At 42.9% G+C, this 21,587-nt stretch overlaps 1 protein-coding gene across 4 annotated transcripts in view; it reads left to right on the top strand.

The window, feature by feature from the left end:
• The window catches only part of dgo (ankyrin repeat domain containing protein 6 diego), an 858,998-nt gene that overhangs the window by 631,535 nt on the left and 205,876 nt on the right, over positions 1-21,587 (top strand). The gene's annotated exons all lie outside the window — the stretch shown is intronic.

The following is a 21,587-nucleotide window of genomic DNA, read 5'->3' as shown; positions in this document are numbered from 1 at the left end:
TTTTTCACATCTTGGTTACATCCACACACATTTAGGCATCCCACTCTGAGCCTTCGAGGAGGATGATCACTCCCCGCGTGACTCCTTCTTCTGTTTCCCATTTTAGAAAGTTAATACAAGGAGGGGAGGATTTCCGGCCCCCCGCTCCCGTCCCCTCTAGTCGCTTTCTACGACACGCGAGGAATACGTGGGAAGTATTCTTTCACCCCTATCCCCAGGGATAATATACATATATATATACATATACACACACACACACATACACATACATACGCACATACACACACACACACACACATACATATATATACATATGAAAAATGTAAGAAACAATTTATAAAACAAACTTTTAGCCTGAAATGAATGAAAAAAATGAGTGTCACATAATGGTTCAACCTCTGGCTATGGAAAAGGAAATGTACAATTTATTCACACAAACGTCAATAGCAGTTCTCATCAATTTCACCACTGTATCAATAAGCTTCAATGTCTAAGCTACATTTTTCTCCAACTTCACTATTTTCTTGTCAAAAACACCATGCATGAAAACTATCACTCCATTAATATATATATATATATATATATATATATATATATATATAGTTTTTGTTTGGGTGTTAGCACATTCTTCCTGCAAGAGGTAACGCCGCGAGCGAAAAGTCACCTTCGCCAAGGGTACATGATCGTCATTGGGCTGGGAAGAGCATTGTGTCTTCGAGGATTTTCTCGTCAAAAGACCACATTACCCTGGACTGCTGCCTGGAAGATGCAGGAGCCCAGAAATAGGGGCCTTGAGTCATATAATAGCAGAGATGATAATAATAATAATAATAATGATAATAATAATAATAATGATAGTAATAATAATGATAATAATGAAAATGATAATAGATATATTGTTTGTGGCTTTAGATGCATCTGTGGATTATGAACTCTAGGTCACAATGGACATTGCACTGTACATCCGGCACCGTATCTGCGGACCATGAAGGCTTCACTCAGGGCCTGCAGGTGCTTGCTGCCGATTGACTGGCTGAAGCTGTCGTACAGCCCGGCGGGCGAGAAGGTTCTGCATAGCAGAGGCGACTCTTTTTACAAATTAGTTACGGTTTAGTTACGCTTGTTTTTCTGCCTGATTAGAATCTGTTGTTATACCATTAGTAATTATCAAGTAATTTCTTTAGAAATACTTCAGTGAACTGTGGCAGAAATCAGTATCTTAATGATTGCATTATACTGGCTCGAACAAACAGGCCTTTCTGACCCGTTATTCTCCTGAGAAAGACCATTGTAGGCTTAACTGTATATGGTCATGGAGTATCTATCTCTTGTGTGTATTAGCCAACTCGCATCCTTTACTCACGAGTATCAGTGGAGGTGACCACTCGTACTGACCCAGTGTCTCCTGAATAGAACATTCATTTATACTCACATCCTGGAGAGGGTCTTCCCAGCTACCTCAGTATCAACAAGGTCTTTGTCAGTCTCTGTGATCGTCCTGTGCGCCGGCCCAAGTCGCTGTGTGGTAATAAACGTTTGAAAATATTAACAGGTTCTGGTTGCAAGCTTCAGCCAGGCAGTAGCTTATACATTACTGTACCTGACAGTTGAGAAAGGCAAATTACAAGGTGTTAGTACGGATATCTGTTCGTAAACATGTCAGGTTCAGAAAACGTATGATAAATCCTTAATCTTCTTCCTTCACAGTGGCAGGGATATTGTCCTCGTGACGCTAATGAGTGAATATTTCAATATCAGTGTTTACCTGTTTAGCTGAAGGAGCTTCACCTCGAACTCGTGTGTGTGTGTGAGGATTATCCTTCCGTGATGAATTAATGTTTATGGATACCCTTTTGTAAAACTGTCATCTCCGATGATGGATGTCTGTAGTAGTAGAATAGCGCGTATAAAACCACGCTGAAGACTGCCTTTGATAAAGTAAAAAGTAGTTCTCATTGAGTGACGAGCAGAGTATTGGTTCTAAAGTATTTAGATGTAGCTTCCCTTCCTTTGAAATTCATTATTATTACCATTCAGTTCCTCTGTTTATTGAATATTACAAGAGAAAGCGTTGGCATTACAAGACATGGGTCTTGTTATTATTGTTGAAGAGAAAGTGGTAAAACTCGTGGGTGAAAAGAATTGAACCGATGCAGGGTACTACTGACTGGTGGCACCTGAAGGGATGCAGGTGTAGTGGCCCTGTACCCACCACTGCCTGATGATGGTGCCTGGTGATTACTCATGATGCCATCGAGTAAAACGTGGTTGAGATCGCCTACCTGTTAGTTCTAGAGAGAGAGAGAGAGAGAGAGAGAGAGAGAGAGAGAGAGAGAGAGAGAACGGCTACCGTGTGGCGCCCACCGCAGGAAGATAAGTCGTGTGAGTTATTTGTCAAGTATTATGAACAGTGTAGAGTGATTGTACACAAGGTGAATGGAAAGTTACTAAATGCAGTAAAGAGTTTTAACTAGGAGTCTAAAGCAAATGCACTCGTAGGAAGGGAAGAGTGAGTGGCGATCGGTGAAGAGGGGTTACGAGAATGTCACAATGGCTGTTTAATTAGTTCATGGACGGGATGCAAGGATATTGGAGCGAGGGATAGGTCATAGTAGGTAGAAGTTGGTATCTTCGTTTGAGGTGTGTGTGAAAGGAGAAAGCTGAGAGTAACCGTGGACAAAGTTAAGGTGCAGCATGTGAGAAACAGGGTAGTCTGAGTTTACGTGAGTTTGAATGGAGAGGAGGTGGAGCGCTTCAGTTGTCTTGGGGTGGACGTGGCATCGGGTGGAACCACGGAGGTAGGAGTAAGTTTTAGGGTGGAAGAGGTGTGGGGGGAGCAGGCCAAGGAGTTGGGTGCATTTAAGGGGCGTGTGAAAGAAGCCGCCACAGTATCTGTAAGGTTAAAGATCGGTATGTTTGGACGTACAGCAGACCTAACAGTGTTGTTTTGATGTGAGTCTTGGGCCACGAAAGAAAAAGAGAAAGAAAAGAAAAGAAAAGCGGTTAGAGGCTGCTGGGAATTACGTTAGTCATGTGGCGTGAGGCTGGATAATCATGTGGCCTGAGGCAGGTTAGTCATGTGGCATGAGGCAGGTTAGTCATGTGACATGAGGCAGGTTAGTCATGTGGTATGAGGCAGGTTAGTCATGTGGCATGAGGCTGTTTAGTCATGTGGCATGAGGCAGGTTAGTCATGTGGCATGAGGCAGGTTAGTCATGTGGCATGAGGCAGGTTAGTCATGTGGCATGAGGCAGGTTAGTCATGTGGCATGAGGCAGGTTAGTCATGTGGCATGAGGCAGGTTAGTCATGTATCATGAGGCAGGTTAATCATGTGGCATGAGGCAGGTTAGTCATGTGGCGTGAGGCTGGGTAGTCATGTGGCATGAGGCAGGTTAATCATGTGGCATGAGGCAGGTTAGTCATGTGAGGAATTTCAGTGTCACAGAGAGGGTGTGGTAATGAGCGCAGTCTGGTCGAGAGAGCCGACCAGGGTTAGCTGAAATGGTTCAAGCTTAAGGAGAGGAGAAGTTTATTAAAACTGACATAGAGGATCTACAGGAATGTCAAAAGTAGAGGCATCGAGGGAGAATAGGAGACCGAGAGGTAGATGAGAGAATGGACTGTGGTATAAGAGGGTCGACGTGCGGTCACTGGGCTAAAACAGAGCTTCTGATGCTGTCAAGATTAACCATAGAGTAATGTCTAGGGTTCAGGTGTGGACGGTAGACTCTAATTTCAGTGCATTATACATAAGAGCCAGAGATTGGATGTGTGTGAATGAGGCCGATGTTCGTGTGTTCCTAACGCTACTTTGCTATAGCGGGAAATGCTTTTAGGTATAAGAAGGATGCATCTTCATTACTATTTCTCCTTCTGCTTCTTCTTACTATTATTATTATTATTATTATTATTTGTAGTAGTAGTAGTAGTAGTAGTAGAAGTAGTCGTAGTAATAGTAGTAGTAGTAGTAATAATAGTAGTATTTGTGGTAGTGGAACACACACACACACACACGCACACGCTCACTCACTCACTCACTCACTCACTCACTCACTCACTCACTCACTCACTCACTCACTCACTCATTCACTCACTCACTCACTCACACACACACACACACACACACACACACACACACACACACACACACCAGAAGAGCGTAGTGTTCGCGTCCACTAACAAGATGAATGAATTAATTACCTACCACACCAACCACTGGGGCGGGCAGGTGGACCCGTCTGGGCCCACCTGCCCCTCACTACCATTAGCGGGATCCTCAACTAACCTTCTGGCTCACAGGTCTGGCCTGAGATGCCCCGTAGTAAACCTCTTTAAAGATCTGGATCATGATTAATATGTTTAGCTCATGATAAAGATACAGAATTATGACTCGGACAGACACAGATTGTGGTAGACATGTCGACAGGCGCCAGCGTCCCTCCCAGCCACCACCTGAACGATGGTCGTCCTCTTTCTAGTGTTTATTTACCGATTTGCTTCAAGTCCTGAGCTCGGCTTGAAGTTAACATGATAGATTACCCGATGGCATGTTAGAGTTACCCAATGTATCTTCGGTTTAAAGAGCGTGGTTGCTGGATAACCTTGCTGCTCACGCTGCTGCTGAACACCGGGTCACCTTGCTACTCGCACCGGGTCACCTTGCTACTCGCACCGGGTCACCTTGCTACTCGCAACGGGTCACTTTGCTACTCGCAACGGGTCTCCTTGCTACTCGCACCGGGTCACTTTGCTACAGGCAATGGATCCCTCTGCTCCTCTCGCCGGGTCACCTTGCTACTCGTCTTGGTCACCTTGCTACTCATAATGGGTCACCTTGCTGCTCGCAGGTCACCGTATTACTCGTAATAGGTCACCTTGGTACTCGCACTGGGTCACCTTGCTACTCTCACAAGGTCACCTTGCCACTCACACCAGGTCATCCAACTACTTATCCTAGGTCACTTTTCCACTCGCACCAGGTCACTATGCTGCTCTCACTGAATCACCATCTTACTGGGTCATTTTGCTACTATATTTACCTTGTTATTCTTACCAGGTCACCTTACTACTCGCACCGTTTCATGATGCTACTGGGTCACCTTATAAATCGTACGAGGTCACCTTGCTACTCGTACTGGGTCACGTTGCTACTGGGTCACATTGTTACTCGTAGGAACTCACCTTACTCTTCGTACCGGGTCACGTTGCTGCTGTGTCAAATTGTTACTCATACGAACTCGCCTTACAATTCGTACCGGGTTACATTCTACTCGCATTGGGTCACTTACTTGTTGGTTCACTTTATTGCCAGTTTACCTTTATTCTTGGGCACCGAGCATTTTCATCCTCTCAAGGATGCCCTTAGACGTGTATGAGCCGCCTCTTCTTAGACGTTGTCTCGGGCACGAGGAGCGACAGGTGTTAGACGCCAGAGAGACCCAGCCATTACCGCCCCTGCAACCAGTAATCGTCCAGGGAAGATTTCAACGCATCACAGGAAGTAAGCCTCACTTTTTCCACCCATGATTCCTTACTTGGTGGACGATTATGGTGGAGTGGCTGTATTTTGGACCCGGAGCTTTAATTCCAATATGTTTTAGATACCCATTCTGTTCCTCAAATATGAATTTTTTTTTTATTTAATCTTTCGTTCGAAGATATTCTGGGCGTCTGCTCTTTTTCTCGTAAATATTTTAGACCTCAATATTTTCTTGATATATATTTCTAATGCCTTTTCCAAAGTAAAAGAACAGATTTGGGATAAGAAAACAATTTATTAGGCCTAGTCAGTCATTCCAGAAGCATCGACCCGAAGGTTAAGCAACAGTTGCTGCCATGCAAAGAGGTAGACCATTCACAAGCTTTCAGTATGTCCTGCTTGAGTGGGAGAGAATTTCCGCTATAGCTCTAAGCATTGACTAGCTTGGTCGAGGAATAAGCCTCTCGTCTGCTCGAAGTAACCCCTTGCTCAGTGGGAGATAAAGCCATCAGTAGGTCGGCAGGTTTTGGTTTGGTGCGAAATCAGGTCCCGAGCTCTTTAAGTATTCTCTGACTTGGTGAGAGATGGTCCCCTTAGTAACTTGTAAACGGTCCTTGAGTATTGGAAAAGTAGCTCTTCAGTAGCTCTCAGTAGGTCCTTTTTTTGGGGGGTGAAAGGTAGCTTTATCGTTGGCTGTTAATAGCTCTTGGCTGAGTGAGGAATTGGTTTCTCAGTAGCTCACTGATGTTTCTCACAAGTTAAGACGTAAGCGCTTGAGTTACACTGTGAAGTTCCTAATTTTTTGCTGCAAGGTCCATCATCAGCCCCTGAATTTCCTGTGATCTGTTGCGGAAGATCCTGGGAATGCTGAGAGATGATCCCTGAGTACTTCTCAAAAGATCCTGGCTTTTTGAGGGTTGGATCCATGACTATCCCATAAGTCCTTAACCTATTCAGAGGAATCTCTGACTGCTCAGCTCACTAAAAGTTATTTTCTTGTAACTTTAGAAGCAATGTGATTTTGGGAACGACCCGCATAGAAAGTAGGCTTGACTGTTACACCTTAGGAAAAAAAATTAAAATTGCTAATCTTGGCCGTAGGGCTATCAAATGCGCGGGGCTATAGGGTTAGAGAGCGGATGAAAGCGAACGAGGCCATTTTTTCGTTTGTTCCAAACGTTACTTCACTCTACGAGAATGAGTGAACAAGAATGATATATATATATATATATATATATATATATATATATATATATATATATATATATATATATATATATATATATATATAATCTTTATTACAAGCAAAAATAGCATTTCCTATAGAGTATTATTATATGAAAGCATACTATAGCCTAAGTGACCGATAGGGGAATACAGTACCTGTAATACCTGTAATTTCACAGTACCGGCATGAGCTCAGCATACACGAGAATTACTTGTAATCGGCTGTAAAGAGACGGAGCGTCCACAGGATCACAGAGTATACGGTACTTTACATGATGAGTCTGTACCATAATCAATGTTGTGCTCATGTTGTAATTATGGTACTGTTACTGTGCGTGTGTCTTGAGTGATGGCACTGGACAGGCACTACATGCACCACAGCAGATGAGGTGAAGATGAAGGATGTATGTCATACGGGAAGCTTGAAAGTAGATGCATTCGTTGCGTCCCTCAAGGGTTCGTAGCTGATAGTTCTACATCAAAGGATCGCGACGCGTTGCGGGCGTGTGTGAGGGGGAGGTTGTCTGGTGTGTGGGATACGTTAAGGAGACTCTACCCACACCTCTGGGATCATGGTTATTGTGTGTGGGATATTTTCCGTTGGAAGATTTTGGAAATCTAAGGATTTTTTTGATTCTCTTCGGCCTAAAGAGGACAGACTACAACTGGTTTGCGTACATGTAATTCATTGCATTAGTACAGGCTGAGTGTGAGTGAGATGAAGTTTATGACTAATTATCCACAGATCCACACTCATGGGAGATGATAGTAAGACTTAACTCATTCATAGAGGCACAACGGAGAAGGTTTGGGCTACTTTCACGCATGATAATGGAAAGAGACGTCTAAACCCCAACTGAGTACAAGAGTGAAGATGTCGGTTGAATCAAACCGATCTCGCCAACATGGCTGTTCGTACCTGCTGTGTGAAGCACACCTCATTGTGCAACTACTTGAACTCACTCGTATGGAATTACTATGTTAATGGTCTCTGCTGCCATCACCAGACTTCATGCGGAAACCCAGACCTTGTTGAGGTCTTGGGTTGCCTGTGTCTCTCAAAGAGAACTGCCGGTTTTCTTCCAGTTCCTCTTCTGGGAGTCCTGCTCACTCAGTACCTCTCCCATGTGGATCAAGTTCTACAGATATGCTGAGTCTGTTGTACAATACTTTGACCTTCTTAGGTAATCATTAACTGACTATTCCAGCCCGTCAGACGGCCGCCAAGTTCAGTTAGGTTGACGAAGTCTGGTTAAGTTTAATGACTCAAATACCCAGTTTCTACCCGTATGTCTTTCGAAATCTCCTCACAACTTTCCTCTCTCCTTTGACGTTTCTGTAATTCCACCTCTCTCTCTTCTGAACAGTTGCTCCGTTTCTACAAGGATTGATCCATCCTTGTATGGAGTGCTGCTCTCACATCTGGGGTCGTTCTACCTCTGCATGCTTACTTGAAAGAGTTGAGTCGAAAGCAATCCGACTTGTAAACTCTCCCAAACTAACTTCAGAATTTGATCCTCTTGCCCTATGCCGCAATGTTGGTTCAGTTTCCCTCTTCTATAGGTATTATTGCTTTGGTTTTTGCTCTTGAGAGCTGGTTGCTTGTGTTCCCCCACCACTAGCTAGACCACGCAGTACTGGGCAAGTTGCTGCTCCACATGATTACTATGTGGCCGTTGGCAACTCAAAGGTGGGCCATTTTGATATTTTTTTCTTTCCCAACACCTTGGAACTTTGGAACTCTACCATCTCATGTCTTCCCCAGTAACTGTGATCTGGCACGTTATAAAAGACAGATTTTTCACTTCCTTCAAAATTCGTAAATACTTTCCCTTGTCTCTTCTTTTTCCCTCTCTATATTTTGATTAAGTCCCGGTCTTCGTGTGGACTTCATGTGGACTCAGTAATAGAAATAAAAGAATACAGTCTCTGCTGGCGACAGCGTGGCTTTTAAACATATCGTACATCAGGAGCACGGAGTAATATTTCTACATTCTTTTCAGTCATTACAGAAATATGTCACCCCTGGTATGTGTCGTGATATGTGGCTCACCACACAACCCCAGTGGATGATGACGCAGTTAAGCAGGTGTAGATGCTAAAGGAAATCGATTCAGATTCCCAAATACCATCACAGTTTTCTGTTGGATGAGCAGGGAATGTGGCATCTTGTTCAGTAAGTCATCTACGGTAGGTGTAAGAACTTTGAGTAAAGTTTGTTTCTCTTGTTCTCGGTCAGTAAAGGGAGATTTGCTATTTGGTAGAGGACCCGGCTGTCTGCTGAAGTATTCAGCAAATCTGCAAAGTGTGGAGAGAACGTATTTATGATACAGCAGAAGTGGAAGGAGCTTGTTTATGAAATGACTGGAGTAATGGATTGTGCAAGACTCGGAGGGAGAGCCACAGACCTTTATGATCGAGAATTGTCGACAGCAATTACTGGAACCAGTTCACGTCCCTGAGGTAATTCTGTGATTCGTGTTACTGATAAATAAAGGAGCATCATGTAGATTCAGATTGTTTACGATTCTCCAAGTAGTTAATGGTAATGTAATGGCGTTTCACTCACGCCTAAATAGTATTTTGCCCTACGTCGTATAATGTCAAGATTACTGACACCATTGCCGTCAAAGAATAAATACAGCCAAATCAAAATTCCTGTCATCGTATACAATATAGAGACAGCCAATAGATTTGCAAAGCAGTTTTGATGACCGTTTTCTTTCTACAGAAATACTAGTGTTCGGTAAACATATGACAAGTTTCAAAGTACTTTGAGGGTAAGCAGTGTCCTGGTCTTGCTTTTTTTTTTACGTTATACGTCATACATATTCGCCATTTTCCGCGTTAGCGAGGTAGCGTTAAGAACAGAGGACTGAGCCTAGGAGGGAATATCCTTACTGGCCCTCTTCTCTGTTTCTTCTTTTGGAAAAGTATAAACTGGAGGGGAGGATTTCCAGCCCCCTCGCTCCCTCTCCTTTTAGTCGCCTTTTACGACACGCAGGGAACACACACACACGTGTGTGCCCGTGTGTGTTTACCCTTGCTTAAGCCAGGTATTCTCTCACACAACTTTCGGAATCTTATTTACTTTATGGGATTCAATGAAACCTTTCGTTTAGTTTTTGTTACGTGAGACAAAGAAAAAAAAAAAGATGGTGTGTGTGACCTACTCCCTCTTCTTCAAATAAGGTTGTAATTGTCCTTGCGTTGATGCAAGCCGTGTTTACATGATAATCATGTAACGTATTGCCTGCTTCAGCAGGATCAGCCATTTCCCTTAAGTAGAGATAATTGATAAATGGCAGTGTGTAGCAGTCTGTCTGTGTGAGAGAGTGTTTGTGTATATGTGCTTGTATCAAAGAGAGAGAGAGAGAGAGAGAGAGAGAGAGAGAGAGAGAGAGAGAGAGAGAGAGAGCCTCTGTGTGTGTGTGTGTGTGTGTGTGTGTGTGGGTAACCAGTTTAAAAACAGAAAAACTTGCATTATTGAACACATCCTCAAAAGGGGATATCTTGCACGCACTTCACTACCCACGCACACCAGGCTGCCCACATGCACTGCTGGAACCCAATTTAATTCAATCAGTTTCATCACACTCCTCACCAGTCCCACACGCTGTGGCGTGGGCAGGACATCACAGGCACACGACAAACTTCACCGTACAGAGTCGATACAGACGTAGGTGATATGGCTACAACTGTGTACGTCATTGAGGCTCACGGGTATGCAGAGCCCCGGTGTAGGAGTAGAGGCGTTCTTAACTACCTCCGGTCATGTCACTGTGGCCACAGAGTTCTTCAAGCACTAGACCTGGAGACTCAGAGTCTAATAAGTATGTGAACTTTATTTTGAACTTCATTATGTGGTGGTCACTCGTATGAATATAATGTCTGATAACATAATCGACACAAACCTTTGCCTAAGTCACGAGCAAGATCTGCCTGCCAGATATATCTGTGGCGCACGTTGATCCTGGCTCTTGCAATATCACAGTTTGTGGTTGTGGTCTTATGATTACCATAGAAGACCTCAGTGGTACAGAACCTGTTGTGATGCATTATGTTAATGCTACATGTTCTCTCGGCATCTGTACGTTCATCTGGGCTCCCGAAGGCATTACAGATTAATATGGACCTAACAGCATTACTGTTTAGGCATGGGTTTGAGTCTGTCTCTGGCGTAAGACAAGCCTGTATGGCCATAATGTCAGTATGGTCCTGACGACTGAACCCAATACGAGAAGGAATCCAAAGTATGCTGTGTGGCAGTTCCTCTGTCTCTGGAGGTAATGAGAAGGTTATGGATGTGGATGACATTACAGGCTGATTTACGACGGCTGAGGGAGCGGAGAGCTGCTCTGGAATGAGATGTGGTGAGGCCATGATATGAGTTGTTGATTAAGGTCCTCAGGTTCCTTGTGGACCCGAACTGACTGACCCTCTGCCGTCACTGGCGTGGCACCTGAGGCAGCGTCCTGCGCACTCACAGTGTGAACTCAGGTTAAGGTGCAACCGCTCCTACCGTGCATCCACCGACGAAGCTCACCAGTAACTTAAGTACCTGATGTCCGTCTGACCAGGGCAGCCAACAAGGAGGTCAGGTCAGGTCTGGTCAGGTCAGGTCATTTACTTCAGGCAATATAGACGTCCAAGTGCCCCTGCGGCTTTAGGTCGCTTGTACCCAACCACACACACGCACACAGCTTATGTTGGGAAGTATATATATATATATATATATATATATATATATATATATATATATATATATATATATATATATATATATATGAAATGAAAGTTTTATGCATGTGTGCGTGTTTGTGTGTGTGTGTGTGTGTGTGTGTGTTGTCGTCATATTCAATTAAGTCAGCACCAGCTCTGAAGGATTCACATGCATATGTAAATATTGATATGGAGACATATATGTACAGATCTTAATGTTCGTTGACAGTGACACCAGAACAAGCAGGCAAACACGGACCTCCGTGTTGTAGTGGTTAGCGTTACCAGCCATGAGTCATCACGGGTCCACCTAGGATCGGGGACTGCGCGGGTTCGAGTCCTGGACGCGGTAATCGGCGTCCACCCAACCCAGATGTTCATCCTCACTTCTAGGATAATAGATAGATGGGTACCTTAACTACGATATATATATATATATATATATATATATATATATATATATATATATATATATATATATATATATATATATATATATTATCCCTGGGGATAGGGGAGAAAGAATACTTCCCACGTATTCCCTGCGTGTCGTAGAAGGCGACTAAAAGGGAAGGGAGCGGGGGGCTGGAAATCCTCCCCTCTCGTTTTTTTTTTTTTTTTTTTTTTTTTTTCCAAAAGAAGGAACAGAGAAGAGGGCCAGATGAGGATATTCCCTCAAAGGCCCAGTCCTCTGTTCTTAACGCTACCTCGCTATCGCGGGAAATGGCGAAAAGTATTAAAAAAAAATATATATATATATATATATATATATATATATATATATATATATATATATATATATATGATATTGTATTATATTTATCATACTTGATCACCGATTCCCGCGTTAGCAAGGTAACGTCAGGAATAGACAAAGAAAGTTATCCACTCGCATCCATTCCCTGCCATGTGTATTACACCGAGACCACAGCTTTCTTTCCACAAGCAGGCTTCATAGACCTTTTCATGGTTTACCCAGGACGCTTGACATGCCCTGGTTCATTCCATTGACAGCGCGTTGATTCCTATATACAACATCGTTCCAGTTCATTCTATCCTGTGCACGCCTTTCACCCTCCTGTATGTTCAGGCCCCAACCGTTCAAAATCATTTTCACTCCATCCTTTCACATCCAGTTTAGTTTCCCCTTTCGCCTTCTTCCATCTACTTCTGATACATATATCCTTTTTGTCAATCTTTTCTTACTCATTCTCTTCATATCTTCAGCCTATCTAAGCACACCCTCTTCTGCTCTCTCAACCACACACTTTTTATTACCACACATCTCTCTTACACTTTCATTACTTACTCGATCAAACCACCTCACAACGAATATTGTCCACAGACATTTCATTTCCAACTCACCCACCCTCCCCCACACAGCCTTATCTGTTGCCCACGCCTCACATTCATGTGATAATGTTGGGACTGTTATATCTTCAAACTTACTTTTTTCCATCCCAGATAACGATTTCTCTCCCCACATCTTCGTCGATGCTCCCAGAACCTTTGCCCCCTCACCCAACCCGTGACTCGCTTCCGCTTCCATGGCTCCATTTGCTGTCATGTTCACTTCCAGGTATCTAAAACGCTCTTCTTCCTCCAATTTTTCTCCATTCAAACTCACACCCCAACTAACTTGTCCTCCAATTCAGCTAAACCTAGTAACCTTGTTTTTGATTGCGTTTACTCTAAACTCTCTACTTTTCCACACACTTCCAACGTCTGCAGTTTCTCCCTCGAGTCTTTCACCAGTGCTGTATCATCAACAAACAACAACCGACTCACTTTCCAGGCCCTCTCATCTTCAGCAGACTGCATACTTGTCTCTCTCTCTCTCTAATATTCTCGAATCTACCTCCTCCCCAACAAGGGGACATTACACACCTCTGCCGCAGACCAACCTTCACTTGGAATCATTTACTATCTTCACTACCTACTTGTACACATGCCTCGATAAAACTTAAGCACTGCTTCTAGCATCTTTCCTCCCATACGATATGATCCGAAGGGAGCTGTGGTTTCGGTGCATTACACATGACAGCTGGAAACTGAGTGTGAACCAATGTGGCCTTTGTTGTCTGTTATCCTGGCGCTACCTGTAGGGCAGCGATGCTGCTTCCTGTGTGGCGGGGTGGCGCCGGGAATGGATTGAAGGCAAGTATGAATATGTACATGTATGTATATATGTATGTGTATGTGTGTGTATATATTGATATGTATGTGAATGTGTATGTACGTGTATGGGCGTTTATGTATGTATATGTGAGTAGATGGGTTGGTCTTCGTCTGTTTCCTGGCGCCACCTCGCCGATACGGGAAACGGGGATCATTGTTATTGTAATAATGATATAAATAGTATATATATATTGAAGTAAAGACATGATCCATCTATACAAGGTTAAAAGACGTGGCAACACGAGTGTATAACTCTCTGCCCATAGCACAAACAAATAGTAATCACTAAGAGTTAATCACACACAACTACCCCTCCTGGCAGAGATCACTGGAACCCAATTCATCGCTCCAGTATCATACTGTGGAGTCCTGTGTAATTCCCCTATAAAAAAAAGTGAGATGATTTATTGAGAGAAATTACAGAGACAATTCAGTTGGAACCTCTTATCGGTCTGCATTATCCGCTGATCATCACTGACCTCAAAGTCATCAGTTCCCATCAACGGTAATAAGTGCTTAAATATCACAAGAAGTCTCGCTATATGTCATCGTTATCATCATTTGCTGCAGTGACGTGTCGTGGATGATTGTGAGTCTTTTGTTGCCCGAGGCACAGCCATGTGTTACCTAACGCTCTCTCTCTCTCTCTCTCTCTCTCTCTCTCTCTCTCTCTCTCTCTCTCTCTCTCTCTCTCTCTCTCTCTCTCTCTCTCTCTCTCTCTCTCTCATGCATGACATATTCACATCCATCCTTCCATCGACTTTCTTACAGAAATTTCCCTCAGGCATATTAGTCCTGCAAGGTATTTTTTTCTACCTGTTTCCCTTTCAGTGTGTTCCCGGAGGGAGTGTAGGGTAAGGGAAGAGCCTTTGCTTTGCTACCCATTTCTTTATGGAGCTTTTAAGAGGACTACATATTTTTCAGCAGCGTAAATGCCAGATCACCTCGCTAGATTCTTGGTTCTGTGTGGTTTGTGTATTTATGTAACTCTTCAAGGTAGAGCAGCGTCTCCTGAGAACTGTGCCTCTGGTCGTTGACTGTCCGCGGTATTGATCGGTCAGACCCATATTGTTAACCTGAAGGGATAAGTAAAGAGGTCATACACCCACAACAGGCGACTGCTGGCTATGCATTTTAAAAGTCAAACCTTTATAGTTGATTGCGAGTGATACGTGGATTATATGGATACGTTTTGATGCCCTTATCGTTGGCCTCTTGCGATACTCAAATGTTGGAATCTTTTTGTTGAGTGTTGAAGGTATTTGGACGTTTAGACCCTTATGGTTCAGTGCTCGCGATGTCTAGCGATCACTTGGTATTCATAGAGTCATGGCGAGCGAGGAAGTCTACTTCACTTTTTAACGCGGTTCACACACTCCGGTCTGAGACTGGCTCTCCTTCTGTTGACCCCAGGTATAAGGCGAAGTAGTACGGACTCATCGATGGTACACTTCCATTAGTGCACATATACTTGAGGGACTCGCCCAGTGCTGGTTCTTTACGTATATATATATATATATATATATATATATATATATATATATATATATATATATATATATATATATATATATATATATATATCATGGGGATAGGGAAGAAAAAATACTTCCCACGTATTCCCTGCATGTCGTAGAAGGCGACTAAAAGGTGAAAGGGGGGGAGGGGGCTGGAAATCATTACCTTTAGTACCACTCAGTCAGATCTAACCGGACTTAGTTGTGATCGGAATACATTCAGCCAGATTCGCTTCGGTAGTTTGTCTTGAGAATTTGTGACACAATCCACGATAGCCAGTAACATGAGATTTCTCCCGCCCCAGTGCCCTCTACGGCGTGCGATGTTCTAGGTGTGTGTGTGTGTGTTGGGTCCCACTGGCGGTGGAGATGACGGCCTCGGTCGCCACATTTCCTTGTAATTTTGACTCCTTGAATATTTTACTCTTTTGGACGACTACCTCCATTCCAGATGTCACTTTACTCGTGGCCTTAGCAGATTAGACGAATATTGGTTGCAATTATCGAGACTCGCAACAGATTTTTTCCCCATCTAAGGAAAGAAAAGAAAGATATGAAGATATGAAGAAATGCATATTTGCATTTGAAAACCTGACCAAGTCCAGCGGGAATCCTACAGTTCGGAAAAATAAGATCTTTTCTTTTTTGCAAAAAATCAAAGTGAAGATGTAGAGATACAGACGAATGTTGATGATGATAACAACAGAAATTCTTGTGTAGGACTATCGTTCAACTCACAAATGAAATGGGAGCAAACAACTACTCCTGAATGTTGATAATCTTAATAGCAATAGTAATTGCAATGCTAATGATAGTAACAATAATAATAATAATAATAATAATAATGATAATGATAATAATTGATGGTAATGATGATAATAAAGATAATAATAGTAAAGAAAGGGCTTTGAAATGGAAGATAACAGGAGCCCTAAACAAAGTAGCCAACCTCACATGACCCACTGACCTGAGATCTTACTTGTAAGTGCATTTTGGAAGCAAAAATCCGCGGAAAGAAAATGATTGGCTTTTTTTTCAGCTGCTCTCTCCAGGTTTGTTTACTATGTTTTGTGTTGTCTTCCACTACCACAAACAGCCTCGTTAGGACCCGTCACTCTTTTGCTGTTCACTTGTATATGATGTTCTGTATTATGCACCCCTATGCATGATAATGCGTTTACCTCTCCGTTCTTATGGTATGAGTTAGTATCCTTTATTGTGTTATCCCTTAATATGAATTCTAGTTGTTTGCTACGACGGTAGGCTTGCGCTTACTCAGGCCCTGCGCTGCTGAACAATATACTTGAGGAAATGGGAATTGACGAAAATGGGTTTACAAAGTTCTCGTCTTAGTTTTCTTGGCCGAGTGGATTCTTCGAAGTACCAGCTGGGCTGGTCCAGAAGCAGGTGAATTAGCCAGGCATTAAACGAACTAAAGGCAACTACTTAAAAGTAAGAAGTCCCTGGGTACTGCCTCGTAATCACAGATTCATCATGACTGCAACCTTTTGCCATCACTCTAAGACTGTTTTCCTTGCGTTTCGTGCATCCGAAAGCACAACATTTCGTTCATGATATTTTCCCATGATCTTTTACAGTGGTTTCGTCCTTAACTCTCAGCTCGATTTGGATCTTTCCAGTAAGGAGCCGATTGAAAATCGAGGCCTTCAGATTTTCGTGTTGCATAAAAGAAAAGTGGGTTGTTCGATCCAGTCTTTTTTGAGATTGGTGACCTGACCACGCCTAGCTGCGTACCAGGTATAAATCACCGTAAGGCGAAGCCAACCGGGAAGCAAGACTCTCGACTCCCTTAGTGAAACAACCACAGAAAAAATAGGTAGAGTTGGGATACAAGTCACAAGGTAGAGCTGAGAAATAAGTCGATAAGCGGAGCAAGGTAATAAGTCACTAGGTACAGCTAGGAAATGAGTCAGTAAGCGAAGCAAGGTAATAAGTCACAATTTAGAGCTGGGAAATAAGTCAATAAGCGAAGCAAGGTAATAAGTCACTAGGTAAAGCTGGGAAATAAGTCAATAAGCGAAGCAAGGTAATAAGTCACTAGATAGAGCTGGGAGATAAGTCAATAAGCGAAGCAAGGTAATAAGTCACTAGATAGAGCTGGGAAATAAGTCAATAAGCGAAGCAAGGTAATAAGTCACTAGATAGAGCTGGGAAATAAGTCAATAAGCGAAGCAAGGTAATAAGTCACTAGATAGAGCTGGGAAATAAGTCAATAAGCGAAGCAAGGTAATAAGTCACTAGATAGAGCTGGGAGATAAGTCAATAAGCGAAGCAGGGTTATAAGTCACAAGGTAGAGCTGGGAAATAAGTCACTCGGCAGAGATGGAAAATAGTGTGACTTGTTTTGATATGATGATGTTGACTATCGCTGACCCACGCTTCCATCAGGTCTTGTATCTTACGCTTTACTGCCTTGTGAATAGTTCTAGCACTTCTTACGATCGGCGATGACTGGAAATGAATCAGACACGCTGTAAGATCACCGTGGATACTCACTAGCCATCTTCCCGCGAATATTAAAAGTTTGAAATTCCCGTGGAGGCGTCATTTGAAGCTTCACGTGGGAAGAGGAAGGCTTCATCCTAATGTAGCTTATTTAAAGCAGTGAATTCTATTTTCTGATAATGAAATAAGAAAGTACGATAACACTGGAATTACTAATGTAAGGATAGTAATGATGAAAATATGTTTTAGAAGAAGTAGCCGTTCACAGTTGGAGTTATCGTGCGGGAGCATCATTATTGACTCGTGGACACGTGAGCCGTCCTCGCACACCATCACCGGGACTTCGCTGTGACCTGTGCCCTGACCTGGACCATAACCTGAGCGTCAGTAGTCACGGACCAGAGGAGTGGTGCATTAAATACACGAAAGAATCCCTCTGAAAAACACTTGCTTGGTCAATTTTTTATGTGAACACGCCAGAAACTGCTGTAGCTTCACGGTTTGACTTTTGACATTGAAATGTTTTGTCCCGCTTCAAAACCAGTGAAGCTTGAAGTATGGTGGAAAGAGTTTGGGGTCAGTGGCAGCCTCAGAGGTTTCCAGCAACAGTATTCGAGTCGTGGGTGAATAAAATGAGGTGAAAATTGTTCGTCGGAATGACATGAAGCGAGAGATCGATAAAGTATAGGGATCTTGTCGTAAGGGTTGCTTTTGTGTTAAGTTTATTGCTAGATTTGAGCTGTGTTGGTCGTGCCGTAGGTCTGTGTTAGCTAGTCCTGCATACTCTCCATGAGCATCCCAAAGGAAGCTCATCTCTTCTACCCTGATCAACATCAGCCTCTATTACGGCACCAGCTTGATATTCCACTGAAAATTAGAAACCTGATATCTCTTTGAAATAGGCATATGGATTCCCGTAGTGTGTCGGTTACCGTTCCTGACCGTGACGCATTCACGGGCCGCCCAGGGTCGAGCGCATGGGTTCGAACCCTGGTTCCGGCAGTCGGTCCACAGTCAACCCAGCTGTTCATCCACCCATGAGGATAGGTCAGTAAGATGGGTACCTGGCTCAGGCTAGGATAAATATATATATATATATATATATATATATATATATATATATATATATATATATATATGTATATATTTTTTTTTTTTCTTTCATACTATTCGCCATTTCCCGCGTCAGCGAGGTAGCATTAAGAACAGAGGACTGGGCCTCTAAGGAAGCATCCTCACCCGGCCCCCTTCTCTGTTCCTTCCTTTGGAAAATTAAAAAAAAAAAAAAAAGCGAGAGGGGAGGATTTCCAGCCCCCCGCTCCAATATATATATATATATATATATATATATATATATATATATATATATATATATATATATATATATATATATATATGTAGCGTAAATGAGCTGGCCTTGATTAAGGCCTCGCCTCACACAGAAAAAAAAATAATGTATTAATACAGATGATTCCAACAAACTTTCTTCTGTAAGATAAGTCAGTGAAGATAAGTTAGTGCAAAGAGGGTAAATGACTACCCTATATTGCCTCTAGTACATTGTTTTGTGCGAGTTGCTCAAGATTGCTTGATTATTTGAATCAGACAGACGCGTGCAGGATGGCCACAATTGGTTGATCCGATCGTCTCTGGATCAATAAATCGGAGTGATCAGTGATTCACGACCAGGCTTCAGTGGCACTTGATTCGAACCAGTCGAGTGAGAACGATCAGAGTGTTCAGTTTCTGTCCGAATCCTTTGTTCGACGAGAAGCGAACAATTAAAGCATTCTGACCGTGTTGTGACTTTAGTGACGTGGATGAGGCTCTTGATGTTCTCACCCTTAGTGATACACCGAAGATAAGGTCAGTGGTAAAAACTAGTTCGATTTATCTAAAATGTTAATTTTCTCTCGCCGAGCGCTGCGTGCTGCTTTACGGGGGTTCGTCTCGGATTTAAGGATAGTTCAGTGAGGGAGGAGTGGGTGTGGTGTGGCATAGATGTTGCTCCAACTACGGTGACTGTGAACATCCTTCAATATATATATATATATATATATATATATATATATATATATATATATATATATATATATATATATATATCATACAAACCTCCAACAGCCAGGATCGAACCCGAGACCCTTGCGTAGCAGGCGGGAACACGAAGCAGGGGTCTCGGATTCGATCCTGGCTGTTGAAGGTTTGTATGTTATATTTGAGTGAGCGCTCATATGCAATATATATATATATATATATATATATATATATATATATATATATATATATATATATATATATATATATATTTTTTTTTTTTTTTTTTTTTTTTTTTTTTTTTTTTTTCATACTATTCGCCATCTCCCGCGATAGCGAGGTAGCGTTAAGAACAGAGGACTGGGCCTTTGAGGGAATATCCTCACCTGACCCCCTTCTCTCTTCCTTCTTTTGGAAAAAAAAAAAAAAAGAAAAACGAGAGGGGAGGATTTCCAGCCCCCCGCTCCCTCCCCTTTTAGTCGCCTTCTACGACACGCAGGGAATACGTGGGAAGTATTCTTTCTCCCCTATCCCCAGGGATATATATATATATCCTCGCAAACGCGGGAGACAGCGACAAAGCAAAAAAAAAAATATTTTAAGAAATATCTGTACTTCATCCTCGCTCTCGTTAGCTCAACAAGAACTGTTTTCCATGTCTTCTTACCCAGTGGCCATAGTTAGCCCTGTTAACGACAGCTTATATCGCTGTATTGTCGCCATCAACTCTCAGCCTGCCAACCATTACCGTATTATCCTGCCATTCTTTTCGTATTCACCGTTAATGTCTTGTCAGTTAACGAGTTCGTGCAACGTCTCCATTTAATTGCCTCGCCCCGCTCCTGCTGAGCCCTTCATCAGCATGACCTCTTGACCCGTGGGTGTGATGGCCCGTGGCCTTCGACCTGATCCGTACCGTCTTGCTCAAGGATCGTAAGGTTGGGCTCAAAGATCTTAGCTTCGTGTTCAAAGATTGTACCTTCGTGCTCGAAGATCGTACTACCATGCTCAAATATTGTACAGTCTTGGTAAAAGATCTTACCGGCGTACTCAAAGGTTATACCTTCATGCTCAGAGATCGTACCGTCGTGCCCAAAGATCATAATGACTTGCTCAAAGATCGTGCTGTTATAGCCAAAATCTTTTTGCTGTGCACACAGATCGTACCGTCGTGCTCACAGATCTTACCGTCTTGCTCACAGATCGTACCGTCTTGCTCAGATATCGTACCGTCGTGCTCAGAGATCGTACCCTCTTGCTGAAAGATCGTACTGTCTTACCCAAAGATCGTACCGTCTCGCTCAAAGATCGTACCGTCTTGCTCAGAAATCGTACCGTTTTTCTCAAAGATCGTACCGTCTTGCTCAGAGATCGTACCGTCTTGCTCAGAGATCGTACCGTCGTGCTCAGAGATCGTAGTCTTGCTCAGAGATCGTAATGTCATGTTCAAGACGTTAATCTCTCGCTTTACATACCTCTGGAGTCACTTGATCACTATTTACCGTAATCACTTTCTGTTTAATGGTCATCTGTAATTAGCGTAGATATAGACATAAGCGATAGAACCCGCAGTAATTTGCCCTTAGGAAGTGGCAGGTGTATATATCCATGTGACTCTTTACTGCCCTGATAACAAGGTCGTCGTGATGTATAAGACGTACTGGGAGCTTCCATGACTCCCAGCGTCTAAAAAGGACTCCTTATCTACGTTGTCAGAGATGGCTTTCTCCTGTTTCGTAATTCTCACTGTGATTCCAGTGATTATCTGGAGGTCGTTTGTGTGATTGGATGTAAAGAGATTGAAGCCACTGTCTTGCATGTCTTGGCTCGTGTGTTTTTGCGAGACGTGCAATAAATGATTTCTCTTTTTCTAACCCTATTTCCTTTCACCCGAGTTGGCCGTGGTAGAGGCACGTCTTGCATATCTAATGTCGGGAACAGTAAAAAAGGAAACTAAGAA

This window comes from Panulirus ornatus, chromosome 1 (genome assembly GCF_036320965.1).
Source record: "Panulirus ornatus isolate Po-2019 chromosome 1, ASM3632096v1, whole genome shotgun sequence".
Classification (NCBI taxonomy): Eukaryota; Metazoa; Arthropoda; class Malacostraca; order Decapoda; family Palinuridae; genus Panulirus; species Panulirus ornatus.
The sequence above is the reverse complement of the archived record's forward strand: the minus strand, read 5'-3'. Positions and strand labels throughout refer to the sequence as shown.